Source organism: Adiantum capillus-veneris, chromosome 28 (genome assembly GCF_014529385.1).
Source record: "Adiantum capillus-veneris isolate H3 chromosome 28, ASM1452938v2, whole genome shotgun sequence".
In the NCBI taxonomy this organism is placed as follows: Eukaryota; Viridiplantae; Streptophyta; class Polypodiopsida; order Polypodiales; family Pteridaceae; genus Adiantum; species Adiantum capillus-veneris.
Genome location: NC_140958.1, coordinates 110,976,233 through 110,994,638, shown reverse-complemented (window position 1 = coordinate 110,994,638; position 18,406 = coordinate 110,976,233). Strand labels below are relative to the sequence as shown.

General features: G+C 42.1%; 2 pseudogenes; both read right to left on the bottom strand.

Moving 5' to 3' along the window:
* Positions 1 to 1,158: 1,158 nt before the first annotated feature.
* LOC147421098 (uncharacterized) lies at positions 1,159 to 2,012 on the bottom strand (annotated as a pseudogene).
* Positions 2,013 to 9,644: 7,632 nt separating this feature from the next.
* Positions 9,645 to 10,215, bottom strand: LOC147421097 (uncharacterized; annotated as a pseudogene).
* Positions 10,216 to 18,406: the final 8,191 nt, after the last annotated feature.

Here is an 18,406-nt window from a genome sequence, read left to right as displayed (position 1 = left end):
TAGTCCCAACTCACATGTTAGATGACCTACGGATCAAAAATTTTGCGATTTGGACACCGTATGGCCAAATTCCATCACTTTTGCACTTTGAGCCTTTCCACTTTAAAAATATGGTTTCCATCATTTTCCGCAACCTGACCTGTTGACATTGGAAATCCATTCTGAAAATTCCTGCGTAATATTAGGAAACATTTCTTGTATCTCTATTTTATTTTTGGCGGCTAATTACTATTTATTAGAAAATGAAAAGAGAAAAATAGCAAATAAATAGCAGAAAAATAGCAAATCACTCCAAAAATTATCCAAAAAATCATAGGATGTCCCGGATATCTTGTATTTATTTAAGATAGCTAAAAACTAAATTTTGTACATATTTACACACACCTAGGGGTATATATCTAGCAGTTTTCCCTTTTTTATCACTATTCAGGACAGAAAATCCAAACATGGTCAAGAAAATTCACAATAAAACACAAAATAAGTCGGAAAACACTGCCCTATCATCATTTTGGGTCCGCATTTGGAATGCCTCCACCCCGCCTATCTGGAGTCCTCCTGGACGACATTGTGTCATACTAGTGGTGATGTGCATTGGTAAAACATTGGTGCCTATGCAAGGCCGTGTAATTAGCCCTATGCATGCATACTCGGTCAATGCATGGAAAAATTAATGTTGTGCAAGATGAGGGTCTTAAGAAGATTGCTTAAGGGCATCTGTTGGCGAGGTTTCCAAGTGGTAGAATGCTTTCAAGAGACTAAGTTTCTCGGACATGGTCAGAATTGGTGGTGGTTTGACCAATGTTGATGTGTTGAGTACCTGTTGATGTTTTTTAGGTTGCCATTGCAACCTGGATGTAGCCGGTTTCGGGTTTGGAATATTTTGTTTAAGTTGCCATTTATACGAGACAGCAGCTTTGGTGGGCTGTTTAGGAACCCAAACTTGTTTGTAGTGAATAGGACTTTTGGGTTTGATTTGCCTGGGCGGTGGGTGGGCTCGGGTGTACTGTTTGGATTGTCGGAGAGGATGGATGGTTGTGCCTGCTGACTTCTTTACCCAAATGTAGTTGTTGTCAATTCTAGCGGTATCTTTGGGTATCCACAATTGTCGAGTAGCTGTGATTGCCGTGTGGTTGCCTTTTGGCAGCGCGGGTTGAGCAACTATTGGCTTGGGTTGCTTGGGCCGCCAGACCTGCTTGGTTTTCTGTATAGGAGTAATGACATTAGCAGGTTTGATTGGATTCCACTCATATTTGTTGGATGTTGTCGATGTGTTGGGCACTGGTGGTGGCTTCGCTTTCCACACAAGTTGTTGGCTAGGCTTTGGCGGGTGGAGATTGTGGATTTGATTGTTTTGGCCGCCAAACTTTCTTGTATGTTGGGCGAGGTAACTGTGGAATTCTGGATTTATGTTGAGGCCTTTTTTTGGTGTGAGGAAGTGCAGGTTGTGACACTGGTTCTTCAATGTTGACCTGACATGCAGCATCAGCAGTTTCCTTTGGCTGTGACGGTTGTACAGTTGCTAAAACAGGTGCAGGTGGTGGAGGAAGGAATTTTTGATTGTTTTCTCGTAGTTGCTGATGAGGGACCTCCTCCTCGCTTGAAAACAACACTTTGGTGACCTTTCCTTCTGCTTCAAAGTACATTTGGTTACCTGACCAGTGCAAATAAGCGTTGTATCTCGTTTGCCAAGTTGTACCAAATATGATGGGGGAATAATCATCTTGAACATTGCACACATGAAATTGATGAGTGCACAGCAGGCCATTGATATACAAGGGTATCTCCACCCAGCCTTTGGTTATGATAATTGCATTATTGAAGGCTTCACAGCAGCGGAATTTCGGCACTAACTGAACACGTGTCAGCTGATTAAAGAAATTGTATGTGACGTAGTTATAATGAGCTCCTGAATCCACTAAGGCATAGGTTGGAACTTTATCCAGGGTCACTTCAATCGGAATGCAAGGATCAACATCTTCATCATCCATATCAAAAGGAGCAATCTGATACATCCGAGTCCACTTTTGCTTGTTGAATCCCTGTTGTTGCTGCTTTCGTTTGAGTTGTCGAAGCCGTGCTTCTTCTTGAGCTTCTTCTTTGATAAATTTGGCTATAGCTTTTTGACAACTAGCTGCATGCACCCTCTCAAGCATTTCTGGAGTTAGCGGGAGATAATATTTCTTTAACCTGCATCCACTAATCCAATTAGGCATCTCCTCTCCCTCTAATGTGGCAAGTTTGATGGCTCCGCTAGATGATATATCTGTAATCAAATAGGGTCCCATGCCTCGCTTCTTCAATTTCTTGGTTTTTTGTTTGAGTTTGTAGACAAGCACATAATCACCTTTCTGAAATTCTTTCGTTATCAGGTGCTTGTCATGGAACTCCTTCATTCTACGCTTTTGCGCATAGATGCCTATGACAGCTTTCATTCTTGTTTCATCAAGTTTCTATAGGTCATCTAGGCGTTGTATGAGCTCATGACGTGTCCATTTGAGTGCTTGTGCCACTCTTAAAGTAGGAATTAGGAATTCCATTGGCAATATTGCATTAAGACCATACACCATATTGTATGGTGTTGTATTTAGGATAGTCTTATAGGCCACTCTATATGCCCAAATTGCAGCGTGCAATTTCTGGTCCCAATCAGTCCTATTGTTATTCACTATTTTTGTGAGCACTGTGCATAAGACTTTGTTTGTGCTCTCCGCTAAGCCATTGGCTTGTGGGTGATATGGAGCTGACTTCTTATGTATGACAAGGAACTCGTCAAGCAGTATTCAATCACTTCATTGACAAAGTGGGTTCCTCGGTCACTGACTATTTCTATGGGTAGCCCATATCTGGTGAAAATTTCTTCATATAGAAACTAAGCGGTGGTGCGTGCATCATTTTTAGTTGTGGCTTTTTCTTCGACCCATTTTGTTAAGTAATCTGTAGCCACAATGATGTATTCAGTATGACTCCTATAGGCCGGTGTGATCGGACCCACGAAACCAATTCCCCATTTGGCAAATGCTCTAGTTCCTAGCATAGGTCTAAGAGGCATATGGTCCTTTCGCATAGGAACTTTTGCACGTTGGCAGTCGTCACATCGCTTGACATACATCTCCGCGTCTTGAAGGAGTGTCGGCCACCATATCCCTGCAAACATAATCAATTGCGTAGTGCGTTCTGCTAAGAAATGGCCACCAGTCTGCCCTGCATGTGCTTCCTGTAGGATTGGCAGGTATTCTCTTTCCGATGCACATAGCCTTAATTGATTGTCTTTGTTTTGTTTATACAATTGATTGCCAAACAGTTACATTTCTGCTTCCTTTATTATCGCTCGTTCCCTTGTCTTGCTCATTTTCTCGGGAAATGGAGTCCCCTTAAGATAATCGACTATATAATGACTCCATTTAGGTTCTATGCTCACTTGGAATAAGGTGGCATGATCCACCGGTGGTTTGGCTCTGCATCGTGCACATTCTTGAATGTACTTGTGCACATCCTTCTTCATCTACGGCCAATACACTCCAAGTCGATTCAACTTCCTGGAAGTCTGGTGGAATCCGTGGTGTATTCCAATGACCTCTGTGTGAGCTTCAACCAGATATAGTGGAATCTCATTTGGCTCAACGCATAATTGGAATATACCATCCGCATTTTGACAATACAATCTTCCACTAATCAGCTTGAAGTTCTTGCTTTCAAAGACCACATCTGGTGACATCAGTCGTTCAGGCCCTACTGAAACTTGTCCGATAGACAGGATTTGGACGATTTTGTGACTCCATCGAGGAATCATTTCTATATTGAAAAGGTAAGCGTCAGGCAGATCATCATCGATCCCCATTGGTCGCTCTCCGCTTAAGATTCGAGACAGATGATCAGCTCGTTGGTGGGTTGTACCTTTTTTAACTAGTACAGTGAAGTCAAACTCTAGCAATATGATGAACCATCTGACGATTCTTCCCGTATTGCATGGTTTGTTCACCAAGTAGAGTAGTTCTTGATGATCTACAAAGAAGGTGAAATGATTGGCTAGAAGATAGTGTCTGAACTTCTTTACAGCGTATATCATTCCCAAACCTTCTCTTTTAGTGGTGGTATAATTCTTCTCAACACTATTTAGCTGTCTACTGGCGTAAGATATTGGGAAATCCATATTACCGTCACCAGGTTGAGCTAAGATACACCCAATTGCTATAGCTGAAGCATCTATGTGAACATGGAATTCTTTCGTCCAATCTGGAGCCTTGAGGATAGGAGTCGTGATCAGCACTTCCTTCAGCTTTCTAAAGGATTCCTCACATTTTTCAGTCCATTTGAATTCAGTGATAAGGGCATACAAAGGTCGTGCAATCATAGCATACATGGAGATAAATCTGCGATAGTATCCACAATGGCCCATAAAAGCTTGCACGCCTTTGGCATTTGTAGGTCTGGGTAATTCCATTATGACTTTAATCTTTTCAAGATCTGTGGATATCCCATTTGCTGACACTATGTGCCCTAATATCTTCCCTTGTCTAACCATAAATACGCATTTTTCAGGATTTAGGCAGATTCTATATGTTCTACACTTCTCAAAGACTTTCTTAAGGTGAACTACATGTTCATCTCTCGCAAGGCAATGAACACACAGGTCATCCATATAGATTTCCAAGAAATTTCGAAGATACTCCTTGAATGCGCGAATCATCAGTCTCTGGAAGGTTGCTGGTGCATTGGTGAGACCAAATGGCATCACTCTATACGCATATATTCCCCATTCTGTAGCAAAAGCGATTTTGTGTTGATCTTCTGGCTTGATCCCCAGTTGATTGTAACCAGAGAATCCATCCAGAAAGCTATACGCTCTTTTGCCTGCTACTCTCTCTAGCACGTGTTCGGTTATGGGAAGAGGATAGTTATCCCTGATTGTAGCAGCGTTCACTATCTTAAGATTGACACATACTCGTAACTTGCCATTCTTTTTGGGGACAGCCACAATAGGTGACACCCATTCCGTATGTTCAATCTCATAGATGAATTCTGCTTCCATAAATTTTTCTATCTCTTCCTTTATCTTTCTGGCGAAGGTTTCGTTGTACGTATATGGGCGTTGTCTGCTAGGTTTTGCATCGGCTTTTAGGGGAATGGTGTGCTGACAGCTAACAGGATCCACACCCTTCAAGCCCTTGTAAGACCAAGCAAAAACATCCCTATACTCCTTAAGGGCATCGATTAATGTTAACTCTTCCTCTGGAGTAAGATCCGTGGCAATGTAGGCAGGTTTAGGCTCTTCTCCAGGGTTTGCCAAATCAATTCTCTTCGCTTCTTCAAGACCATCATACGATGTCCCGACTTGTTTCTTCTCTCGAACAGGCTGTTCCAAACATATACGCCTATCCTGAATAGTATATCGCTTGTAGTGGGAAGGAACATTGATTCCATCCTGCACTGAACTGCTTCCTTCTGTGCTATTTGATAGCTCTGTGGTCCATTCTTCGTTAATGTGCAAGCTTTTCTTGGCTAAATTCTCTCGTCGTCGTTCACGTCGCGCTTTTTTAGCGAAAATATTGCTTTTAGCCTCAGGTTCTTTTTTAGGTGGCTGATTCTTCATTCTTTGTTTTGTTTCTCTGAAATACATCCCCGTTACCCCATCTTTAATGCATTCTTCAACCTTGACTAGCATTAAGAACTGTAATTCGCTTTCTAGCTCCGGCATCGGGTTGGTTTTCTTGTATCTTCTTTGGATCTTCCTCTTGTAGCGCTGCAATTTATAGTGGGGTGGTCTGGGTATCGTCAAAGGAATCCTCATTTCATCCTCAGACTCACTATGCTTCCCACTCGATTGTTTGTCATCTGCATCTTCTATGAAGAGGCACTCTCGTTGGATCCCTTCGTTTTTTGACTCAGAGTCGTCTATCGTCTCTTGAGCTGAAGAGCAAGGATTTAAGTCTCTGATAGAGATTTCATCTTGAATTGTCAGGGGCATTGGACTTGCTTCTCTATCTCATCGACTTCATTGACCATTGTAGTCTCCTCATTGCCTTTGTCTATCGTGTGAAGTGATTTTAGCATGCGTAGGGGGACTAAGTCCAAACCTTCACTGTCACAAAACTTTGTGGGAGTGGTCTCGTTAGTGCTTACATCAAGCGTAGCTAAGATCTGCATCCATTTCAAAGGCTCGAAGGCTTCTTCTGGAAATGGCTCTGCAATATATGCATCATCCACTACACTTCTTTCCAGTTTGCACTCATTTCTATCCAAGCTTCCATTGTCTGAAGCTCCGCACATCCATAGTTGAGGTTTTTCAACCAGAAATGCTTGAATTTTGGAATTGGCTACTGTGGCTGAGTCAAAATCCTCCACAGGTGTTCGCTACACATCACGATAAGAGTAATCTTTGAGGTTTATCCTTGTGATGTTGTCCATGTGGTGAAGATACAGGTAGTTGTAGCCCCAGTCTTGTATCATCATGAGCTGGCGCATGAAGGGTCTTCCAAGAATAACTTCATAGTTATTCCTGTCACCGAAATCAACTACTGTGAACGTATGCTCATATTCTATACCACATGACGTTACGATGATTTTTTCCAATATTCCCAAGGGTCTTTCGACATAACCATCGGCTAATGTAGCTTCATTCTGGTCTTTCGAAGTGCTGGTTTTCCCCATTTCTCCCAAAGATCTTTTGTGACTATGGCTACACCTGCTCCACTATCCAAAATTGCCATGGTTTTGACGTCATTGAACTCCAGTGGTAGCATCGTGTTGCCTTCCTCACCTTCACAGTAATCTCCAACTTTGTTTACTGGTACAGGTTTGACACTAGCTTTTGTCTTTTGATCGTCACCCAACTCTGCTTCAAGCGACTCTTGCAAATCCTTTAGACCCAATTTCTCTAAGCATGTGCTCACTTCTTTCCACATATGTGGTCGTATCTTGAGCAGCTCTGCCAACGTTAAAGTGCATCTCACTTGCGTGGACAGCAACTCATGAAGCGCGTTAGAGTCTAAGGTTGGCTTGAACGACTTTCTTTGAGACGGAAGGATCATAATGTCAGACTTGGCTTCATATTCGCCTTGATAAGCAGGGAGTTCCTTAAGATTTTCATCTATGCTCTCTGCCGATTTTTCTGACCCTATGTCTCCATACATCGACCCAGCATCTAGATCGGGCATCTGGCGTTCTACATCAACTTCCTCGAGTGTCATGCTTCCATCTTTGGCGTTTTTTATTAGCTCCCACAATTTATGAGGCCAATCATCTCTGACTTCAGGTGCCATGGCTGGTTCGTTATAGATGGATTTGTTTATGCTATTTTCCACCACTCTATGGTCCAACTCTTGTCTTTTGCTCTCTTCTTCAACCCGCGATTCTTCAATCTTTACTTGTGGATCAGATTTCTCTTCTTGTTCCTTGAAGCTAGCTTCTGGAAAATTCACCTCCTTAGGTATATCACATTTTAGGCCAAATGGAGGTTGTTGACTTATCCTTTCCTCAACTGGCATCGCAAGAGGCTTTTCTAATATTGCCTGAGCTATTTGGATCAATTGTTTGCACATTTTGAACGTCTGTTTCTCTAGCTCTGCATTTGGATAAGTCAGCCATTGATTTTCCTGAGTTTGATACATTTCTATCCTGGCTTCATAGGCTTTTATTATAGCATCTAAGGGTTCACACACCTTCTCAACCAGGACTGATCCACCTGAACTTAGGCTATTGCTCTCCTTATCTTTCTCTTCCTCGCTGTTCGTGTTGTCTATCTTTTTTGGTTCTACTTTCCCAGAATCAGATGCTACTCTGCTGTTGCAATTGCTCTTGAGCTTTTGCAAGCTCAGCAGATACAACCTTGTATTTATGATGATTTCTATCTCTCTCCTTAGAGCGGATTTTATGTCTTTCTACCCTTCGACTAGGAGCTTGACTAGCTCTCTCTTGGCCTTCATCCTTTTTCTCACCTTCTTTCCCCTTAGCTTGAGCTCGTGTAACTGCCTTGACAGGTACAGTCACTTCGGTCTCCGATCCACTCGAAGAAGGTATCACTCCAATCTTACTTATGGTCGCTTTTCCTTTATTGTCGGTTTTGTTTGGACAGTCGGTATACAAGTGGGTGATTCCACATTGATTACACTGAGGTTTAATACTTTGTTCCCCCATTGGACAGCTGTTCATCAAATGATCTCCACCACACCGGTAACATGGTCCCAATGGTCTTGGTGGTTGTTGAGGAGGTTGTAGGTTGAAATTTTGCCTTGGAGGATAAGATCTTGGCTTCATTCCTCCCTGCTGATTAGCTATGAACATCAAAGTTCCTTGACCCACAGTCACTCCCTCATTAGACATCATGGAAGTGTCTGGTTGTGGAATGTAACTGGTGGTAGGATTCGACATCCATGGATCATACATCTCCCCCCCTCCTGTACTGAGTTCTACAGTCTGACCATATCCATAGTTCTCGTTCGTGTGGTAGGGCGGTGTAGGCACTAAGGCTCTTTCCTCTATTGGTTGATCTGTATACATGTACCTGACTGCTGCCTGGGCTTCCCCTGGCAGTGGTGGTTGATGTCCAAGGACAGGTTTTGCTCTTTCCAGCCCTGGCTGAACATCCGGATGTCCTGTGGCATATCTAGGTGGTGGTGGTGGTGCCCTATTCATCTGATATGGAGGAGTGGCTTGCCCTTGTTGCGATTGGTACACAGGGTTTGGCTAGTATTGCCTTTCTCTCACATATCCCCTTTGGTGGTAGCACTCTTCCGTCGAATGATTTGTCCACTTTTGTTCTATTTCACACCACTTTTGTTGCCACAGTCTAGGTTGGTCGCGTGGCTGAGGTTGCATCACATGACACTGGGTTGTGGGATGACTCCCTCCACAAATGCTACATACGCGTAATTGTGGTTGTCTCACATGTTGAGGTGCCAACGCATCATTGCTGAAACGCTCAAGGAGTTTTTCTATAAGGGCATCGGTTTCTCCAGCGGTTTGCACAGGGGTTGTTGGTCCCGTGTTCACAACACTGGCATTCACCCTCGAGTCGCTTGACCTGGTATCAAAATCCTTTCGGGATTCTCCATATATATTGCAATTGTCAACCAGGTATACGGCTTCTTTGATAACCTCGTCTAAAGTTTGGCATCTTTGAATATGCAAATCCTTCTTGAGATTCTCGTCTAGTAACCCTTCTATGAAGAGCAACGCTAGCCTTTCTTGTTGAGAGATCTCCCTGGGAGGACATCTCTCCACATATTGCTTCAATCTCAAGGCGGCTTCCTTTACTTTCTCTTTCTCTTGTTGTTTGAAAGAGTATATTTGTGAGACTGTGTCATGCTTTATCCCACGTTTGGTGAATTCTTGGACAAAGTCAGATAAGAGATCCTCTATGTCAGAGAATGAGATCTTACTTAACGACTGGAACCAAGTCATAGCAGTACCATCTAAGGTCAATCCAAAGCCCTCATATTGCGTATGGAAGTCATGTACTTGTTCTACTCTCAGCACTTGTCTAAAGGCAAAAGCATGGGCATATGGATCCCCCGATCCAGTATATTTAGACGGCACGCATTTGGCGACTTGATGCGGCCTTAGGGGTCTGAATCCTACATTTGGTGTCCCAAGTACTTGTATAGTGTCCCCTGTATGTGCAGTAGTGGTTCTCTGCTGTGGCCTAGCTACATTTTGCGTCGTTTGAGTAGCTCTACCTGAGTTTTTGTTTGTCTCACTCTGTCGATGAATTCCTCCGTAGAGTGCTTCATCGCGTGGTGGATTCCTTGTTCCCGCTTGGAACAAATATCCACTCATGTTTGGTACTTGTTGCGTGTGGAATTCTGGTTTTTGAATAGGTTCAAAGAAACTAGTCTGACTGGGATTCTGCATATGTTGCCTCTCTACTTGGATTGGTCTTAGGATGTCATCGTCCACCATTAAGTTTCTTACTGGGATTGTAGGCGGTCCACTTGCTGCGGGCTTTGCTACTTCAGGGTACACAATGGGTAACCCTAAGTATGTATACCTACTCATCTTTGCAGCAGAGGTCGGCGTGTACTCCTGACCAAACTTGTCTACGATTAAGAATTTGCTTTCATTCAAGAGGTAGACATACAAAGTCTTATCCGGAGTAGCCTCTTTCTCGTCTACGTCCTCATTGACATAGTACGCAGCGGTTTCTTCAGGAGAGGCTTTGTAAATTCCCCATCGAGGATTGTCGGACATAATCCTTCTAGTGGTGAAAGATCTGAACATGGTTCTATTGTTGTTTTCCTCTAGAGGCGGTTTCTCCTCGACCTCATCATCAGCTTTGGTCTTGGACGCATTTTGTCCCCATTTGTTTGCAACATCAGGGCTTTTGACTATCATGTAGTAAGCACCCTGTTCATCCATATAACCTCCTTTGCCATCATAAGTGGCCAGGACCCTATACTGTAATTCGACTGGATTATCTCCAATCTGAACACAGCTATGGTTCATAGAATCCTTGAAGATTCTGGCATCTTGTCCATTGTTATAGGCATACAGCAAGATTGCTGGAGGTCTCTCATGGTCTTTTGAGGATTCTCCCATAAATTTAACTCCCTCTTTGAAGTTCACTGATGGTTGTCCCCCTCCCATGGTTTGATAGTATAGATCTTCTGATGACGTGTCAGAGATGTAATCCTCTGGGATTGGGTCTAAGGATACCTGGGTGGTCTGATTGACACTCTCTTCCGTAGAAACTTGACTCACCTGGTCCCTAAGTGGTCTATGTCCTGAGGGTACTACAGCTCCTGACCTCAAAAACATGAAAAATGCTTAACCTTGGATGCACTAACCTGGAAAGTTACCTTACTTCCAGCTGGCTGTGCTCTCAGGCTCTTGGTACACCCTGCAAGCAGTTTACACACTTTTACTATCTATTTGAAGTATTTCTCAGTATAGAAACTATATATATACATGCATTCAATGTATAGATTAGGTGGCAAGCCAAATATCACAATTTGGGCACTGGAGACAGTAAGCGCGCTTACTGTCTAGAGGACAGTATTGCACTTTCCGCTTCAAGTGACCACACCTAATGATTTCTTAATGTCTTTTGAATACAAATGGTGAATGTCAGCTCACTTGACGAACCCCGTGGCCCTTTTTGACTCCTTTTTCTGTGGACTGTTGACTGAAATTAAATTTTTGGTGTCTTGAGCCCTTTCTTCTTGCTCAAATAGCACAATCTTTTGCACAAGTGTTTGCTTTCAAGTACTACACGATTTGGTAATGCAAGTTTCACAAAATGATGCAGTTTGCTTGATTTTTTCCACTCCCTTATGTTTAATGCAATGTTTAGGGTTGTCCTAGCAAGTTTTAGCCCTCCTGTAGGTGATTTTTTAATGGAATCTTGATTTTTGTCTCTGGAATGCATTTTTTGGCTTGTAAAATGCACCTTACTCTCACCAAATTAGTCACAACTTGGCAAAAAGACTCAATCAAGCATATAAAACAACATCACTTAGGTGTTAGCTCAAGCAGGGTCCCAGTATCTCTCTGGAGATAGTAAGTGCGCTTACTGTCTGAGGACAGTATTGCACTTTTCTGTGCTCACACAGGATGTATTTTGACACTCCTAGCAATAGGAACCTCTTACCTGGGCGTATACTCACCTTCTGGAGTCTTCACCTAGGTTGTGGGCTTGTTGGCTTGAGTTACAGTCACTTTTGCAGATTTTGTTGTGTATACCAAGCACTTGACAAGACCAAAACACATCAAAATTGGATTATAACTACACAAACTTGCTTGTTACTGATCCTACAACATGTGTACATGCTTTTGCTAGGTCAGTTGCCCAAATCTGGGTCTGGAGATAGTAAGTGCGCTTACTGTCTGGACTTGCAGATTGCAGCTTTTTTGGTACCTGACACTTGCTGTGGTTACTAGAGGTGATTTTAAGTGCTTTTGGACACTAATACCAACTCTATACACCAAGATTGCTTTTCTAGGTCACTTCAGTCACTTTACAGCACCAAACACACCGACCTTGGGCGAATCCAAAGTAAACTGAACCTTTCACATCCAGAACACTCCACACATGTGTCCTACTTATTCGGACCCTAAAACAACAAAGAAAACACTGAATGGTATCTAAATCCTAAGAAAAAGCAATTTTTAGGTGTTTTTTTTTTCATGTTTTTGTGCCTGACCTAACATGCACTTTTGGCACACACTAAGCCAAACACTCTTAAGCTACTGAATGCTGAAAACACAACTTTTACACTAAACTACAATGATACTCTAAACTAACAATGACAGCGGCAAGAAACTCACCTGTCCTAGACTAACAAAGCCAAGGATACCTCGACTTTGGCAAAGTAATGAAAGATTCTTTCCATACAACCATAACCACACACTAAGGTATCCACTCTAATCTAGGTAGCTCTTCCCCAACAGCGGCGCCAGTTGTTTTTCAAGTGTCGCTCATAGCTAGCGAGAACCTACTCAACACATAAAAATGTCAACTAGGGACGTCGCTGACCCGATTAGGGCATGGAGGCGCGCCAAGAGGGTGTCAACCTCTTGTCGAATACCCATGGAATGGTCATCTAAGATCTCTAAGTCCTGTGTGTGCGAGAATACCCAAATCTGCCAAGAACCTCCTACGTCACGAAACCAAGCTAAACCTTGAGCTAATGACCTCGGTTTGACACGAAACTCACCGTAGGCAATTTTCTACATATCCCCAAGCTACCTAGACCCTCAAACCTCAATTATGCACACTGGCAGAAAACACGCTTACTGGCTGACAGCAAAATGGAAGTTGTCGGAAATGGTCCCAGATGGTCTCTACAGCTGCGTCTAAGGGAGAGCTAGCCTACTCTATGGTTGGTTTTGCTAAAATCTACCCTAAACTCCCTAAAACTCACTTGTAAGTCCGTAGGTTGAGGTTCGTGAAGTAGCGTCTCATGGTGAATGGTTGGCGTTGAATCGAAGAGCTCGATGAGCTGAACGCGCCTGTGGTCTCGGTTCTGCAATGCAACTCGTGCAGCACAAGATAGCAATCAAAGAAGATGCACACACAAAAAATAGATAAGCTGCCCGCACAGAGAGTTTTTTTTAACTGATAAAATCAATACTACAAAACCCTTCATTTTTTACCTTTATACTTAGGTCTTGTGGGAGGAGGGTTTCCCATAGATACATGGCTCAATAATCAATTGTGTGCTTGAGTTAGGAATCAGTACAACTTGGAAGCCCATGGCCCCAGAAGATAAATCCTTTACATTTGAATAGCAAAAATATTACAAGCTCGGCTTCAGAGCAGAAAATTAATACAAAAGGCGGGGATTTGAATTGATGTAGTGGTGGCCGCTATCCACCGTTGCTGACATGAAACACTCCCCCCCTCCTAAACCAAGTCGTCCTTGACATGGGGTTGTTGTGGAGTGTGTTAAGCGCTTGGCGTTTCATATGTCCAATTGAGTGGACATCTTTCTAATCTGCGCCCTGCCATAAGCTTAAGGGCCGCTTTGAACTGGGCCTTCTTCTCCTTCTCAATGGCTGATAGTGGGATATTCTGGATCCCATGCTTCAACTCGATCGCTGTATAACTTACATATCTTGCTCTAAGGTCTGCGACTTCGATGTTGAAGATCTTTGAATTATAGGAGAAGAAGCCGGTGTAGAAAGCCTCTTTGAATGTTTGGAGGTAGTAGTTGGGCAAAAACATTAGACGAGCAAAAAATCCATGCAAAATGACTTCATCTCGTTGGCCGGATAGATCATAGTATAGGCCTCTTGTACCCTCCACAAAACCCAACCAGGGAGTGTCGATTAACTCCGTCTGGTGGTATACTTGTATACAGGTTAGTAGCATCAGACATATTTTCCTTAGCATGCGTGTAGATAGGTCTGGGAGACCTCTGTACATTTCCTCAGCTTCAGTCAATGATTTGATCATATATTCTTCTGTAAGGTAATCACCTATCTTAGGAGTTGGCAGTAGTGGATAGTTCATCCAAGTGGGATGCTCCTTCTGAAGGTGCTCAATCTCTTGCCATGTATATACTCCCGGATAGGGGCAGACTGTAGGATCTTCTTTAATGTATCTAGGTGCGTGGACTTGATGGATAAGAAATTCTGGATGCTTCTTAAGCCATCTCTGTCGCCATGTAGGTTCAATAATTTTCTCCGGCACCTGCTGCTCCTCTGCCGTCCTTTTAAGCTTAGCTAATATACTCTGCTTGAAATCAAGAGATTCAAACTTCATCAGTGGAAAGGGAAGCATGCGCACATACCAAGCTTCATTTATATGTTGGGGAGTCATGTGAGCGACATTTGCAGAGTGTAGTATACGCTGCTCCCAGCTTAGGCTCTTCCAATGATACCTCTCATGGAGGATCTCCATGCGCTCTCTTAACTGCAGCTCTGCCAATTCATTCAATGTAAGCTCTTTGTCTGCTACTTCAGTTGTAGTAGGCTTTGGCTCTGTAGCAGGCGCAGATATTGGTTCCTCTGGAGGCATCTCTTGCTGTACAGTCCCTTCTGTCTCTAGTGGCCTGGCTTGGTCAGGAGGTATGTAATAAACATATTCAATATCATCAACTATCTCATAGTAGTAGCCCTCAACCATATGGGAATTTGAAAAATGTAGTTGTCCCAAGAATCTCTTAGAGATCATGTTGTTTTGTATTTCTCCTTTGAGCACCTCAAGAGGTAGAAGTTTGCTCCATCTTTTTTTGTATTTGTGGCAAAGTTGTCACCTACACATAGAGCATCACTAATTGCATCATGATGTCCACCATACATAGGAAAATTTGATCCTTCATCATTACTTGAATGATCACTTTCTTTATCACTACCATCTAAGGGTTTGATGGCGATGTATTGCTAGTTTTGGACATGTGTGTTGTTAAGGCATTGTCTCTAATGTTGTGACATACAAAACTAGCAAAAACATGGGAGATCTCTGTAGCGAAGTGCACATTTTTCATTCCTAGAGTGTCCATTCACACAATGCAATGAGCATGACCCTTCCACTCACTTGCACTTCCATTTCCTCTTCCTCATCACATCAGCTGCTTTGACCCAAAAAATTTGATTCACCTCTGACTGGTGTTTTCATCATGAAATTTATGTTTCAAGAAAGTAACCACATCATTGGCACACTTCATGTGCCATGTATCTATTTTCAATTTCTCATGTGTTAGAGCCCTTTTGAAAATTGCACCAGCCCCATCATGCTCTCCTTTGCCATGGACCCCTGACCCATGCAAAGAAACTCCATAGCATCTCAATGCCAGTCAAAGATTAGTACCTAGATCAATGACATGTCTCAAAGGCTAGGAAAAAGCAAAAACCTTCAGATCATGTTCAAGAGTTAGAAGAAGCTACAATACCTTGACACAAAGAAAAATACATTGACACAAAGAAAAATGGTATGGATGCCTTGAATTGAGCAGCACATTTGTCTGGCCGAACCCAATTCTGCTTCAAGAAGTTAAATCCTTGCTCATGTAGCCACACACTATGCACTTGCATGCAATGTTACACAAACAATGTGTCATGCTCTTTGTCATTAGAGATGTAAAAATGTATATACTTTAACACCCTGTCAGCCTTGTCTCAAACATACGTGATGTGCACCAAGATTGTGACTTGTGAAGAGTACCAATGCATTGATTGGATTTTATTTTTCTCCTCAAAAGAGTAAGTCTTAGCAAAGTCTATAATACAGACTACCACGTCTCTAGGAAACCTTTGAATGCAATCTTTGAATCACTGATATTGCCCGTGGTAATAAAATTGTGTCTAATGTAGGTAGTTAATATTAAGGAAGGATGTAAAATCCTTGCATCCTATTTCCTTGACTAGTAGATACTTACGCTTCTTGCCCTCTTTATGGGTTGGTGCAATGTCTTCAAACACCTTTACTAAAATCTGGAATGCATTTTTAGATTCTTCTTTGGAACATAGCACTAATAGCTACAATCCACATTGATCACATTCTCCCTTCAAGCAAGACAACTTATGAAACGTAGACTCATCTGGCTTTGGACATAATACCATCTCAACCAACTTGTTGATGCTATTGTGCATATACACAACAAATCCTCACTTTCCTAGGACCTCTTCTATGAATCATGCATCACACTTGCAGCCATACCCTTCACTCTACACTCCTCTCTTGCTTTGTCTCATCTAGTTGAATGCATCCTTGATGTATATTATCTGTATGTGAGTAATGCAACAACAAGTGTACCTATCATGCAACTTGCAAACAAACCAAGGCTTCAATCGCTCAAAACATATGAGAGAGATCTTGATGTGTGAATATTTCATTTGGAATCTCCTACAAATCCACACCCTTAATTGTGCACTCCTCTCGTGGTTGAAGCCACACCCTTCATTGTGCACTCCTCTCTTGCTTTGTTTCATTTGGTTGAATGCATCCTCAAGGTATATCATCTGTATGTGAGCAATGCAACAACAAGTGTACCTATCCTTCAATTTGCAAACAAACCAATGCTTCAATCCCTCAAAACATATGAGAGAGATCTTGATGTGTGAATATTGCAATTTGGAATCTCCTATAAAGCTCCACATGTCCAATGGAAAGTAAATCTTATCAAAACCTGTAGTGACTACAATGTTAAAGTCATTGCAACCTGAACATGCTACCTAACATGGGACTTTTCTAAACCTTTTGTTAGGTACTAAAGTAACTGAGCCACTATAAATGGTACTAAGTACTAGTTTCTGCAAACTACCTAAGTCCCTAAAATTGATACTTTAATAAGTACTTCAAAGAGTATCGATGGGTTTCCTAACCTCACTCTTATCTTACTGTAGACGTAGCAAGAACCATGAACATAATTGTCAATACATGGGACGAAGCTCACTCAACTATTGCATAGAGGCTACAAGAGGGTTTCAATCTCTTGGAAAACAACAGACAACTCGCATCTAACACAAGCTACATTCAAATGACCTAAGTCGTCAAAAGCTAGTCACTAATCGACAAACAAAACATGATTTTTACAACATCAAACGACATTTGATTGTTACAAAACTTCTAGGACAAGTATATAAGACCTGACCACACATGCTTATGGTCTGAAATCTCACTTTTGATGAAGTGCAAAAAACACGATTATTAATAGCAGTGAGATTTTGACCTAGTTGTTTCTGACCCCGAATGCATCTAAATTCTTAGTAATGATGTCCCAATACCCCGCCTATGCCTACTTTGTGATTACCTAACTTAAATTCCTACTTATGATGAAATTAGACCGCGGGTTGGTGATGCCAAAAGCTACAATTTACCATGATATGTTTATGTCAATGTGTAGAGCTCTTACCTGTGGTTGCAATGCAATAGACGGCACTGCAATGTGACAATCGACAAGAGAGATGGAAGCATGAGAAGGAGAGAAGTGAGCGTCGTTATCTCACACTGTGTATATCTTATCCAAACTTAGAATTAACTTTACAAAATTGGCTTTTATACCTTAGCCAAGGTTTCTTTGGTCAAAAAATAATCATCCGCGAGCTCTAACTAAGGATAAATTGATACAATTTGGAAGCTTATAGCTCCGAATCATAGATTACAATATCCACTTGGCAAATAGGAGTTACAATATTCTTGATTTATCAAAAGAATAAGTGTTTTTTACAATAAAGCTCCCAAAAAATGTTACATGGGTTTGCTTGCTGCTAACATTCCCCCCTCCCTCGACTGTGTCGTCCTTTGACACAGTTTCATGGACTAAAATAGTCTCCGGGTTGACGGTTGGCGAGGTGGTCTTTAAGTGCTTGAAGAGCTTTTTGATATTTGATACGTCGTTCTTTCTCAAGGACTTGTAAAAACTGAATAGTAACTTTATTTTTGAGTTCTATGGCTGAATATCCGACAAAACTTGTTGTCAGATTGCTGATTTTACTGGTCCAAAAATCTTTGTACGCCATGTGAAGAATCCTGTGTAAGAAGCTTCTTTGAATGCCAACATATTGCTTGATGGAAAGAACATACATATGGCATAGAAGCCGTAAAGGACTTCTTATGAAGGTCGCCCACTCAAATCATAGCACAAGCCTTTGTTACCTTCTAAGAAGGACCTCCATAGGGCTCCTACTTACTCAGGCTCATGAAACTTGGATGCATGTGAGCAGCATTCTGCAGATTTTAAATAACATTGCACATGAGAGGTCGGAAAGGCTCTTGAAGAAGTTCATGGCGCCCATTACGGTTTTCACAATGTATTCTTTAGTTGACGGTCCTTGCTCTAGAGCTGGAAGTCTTGGGTAGTTGAGCCAAGTCAACCTTTTCTGCTTTAAGGCTTTGTGTGCTTGCCATGTCCTTACCCTTGGTACATGGCATAATGTTGGGTCTTTTTGGATCGGTAAAGGTGCTCTTGTAAATAAAATGAGATACCTTGAGTTTTTGTTGAGCCAATATTTTCTCCATTTGGGTTGG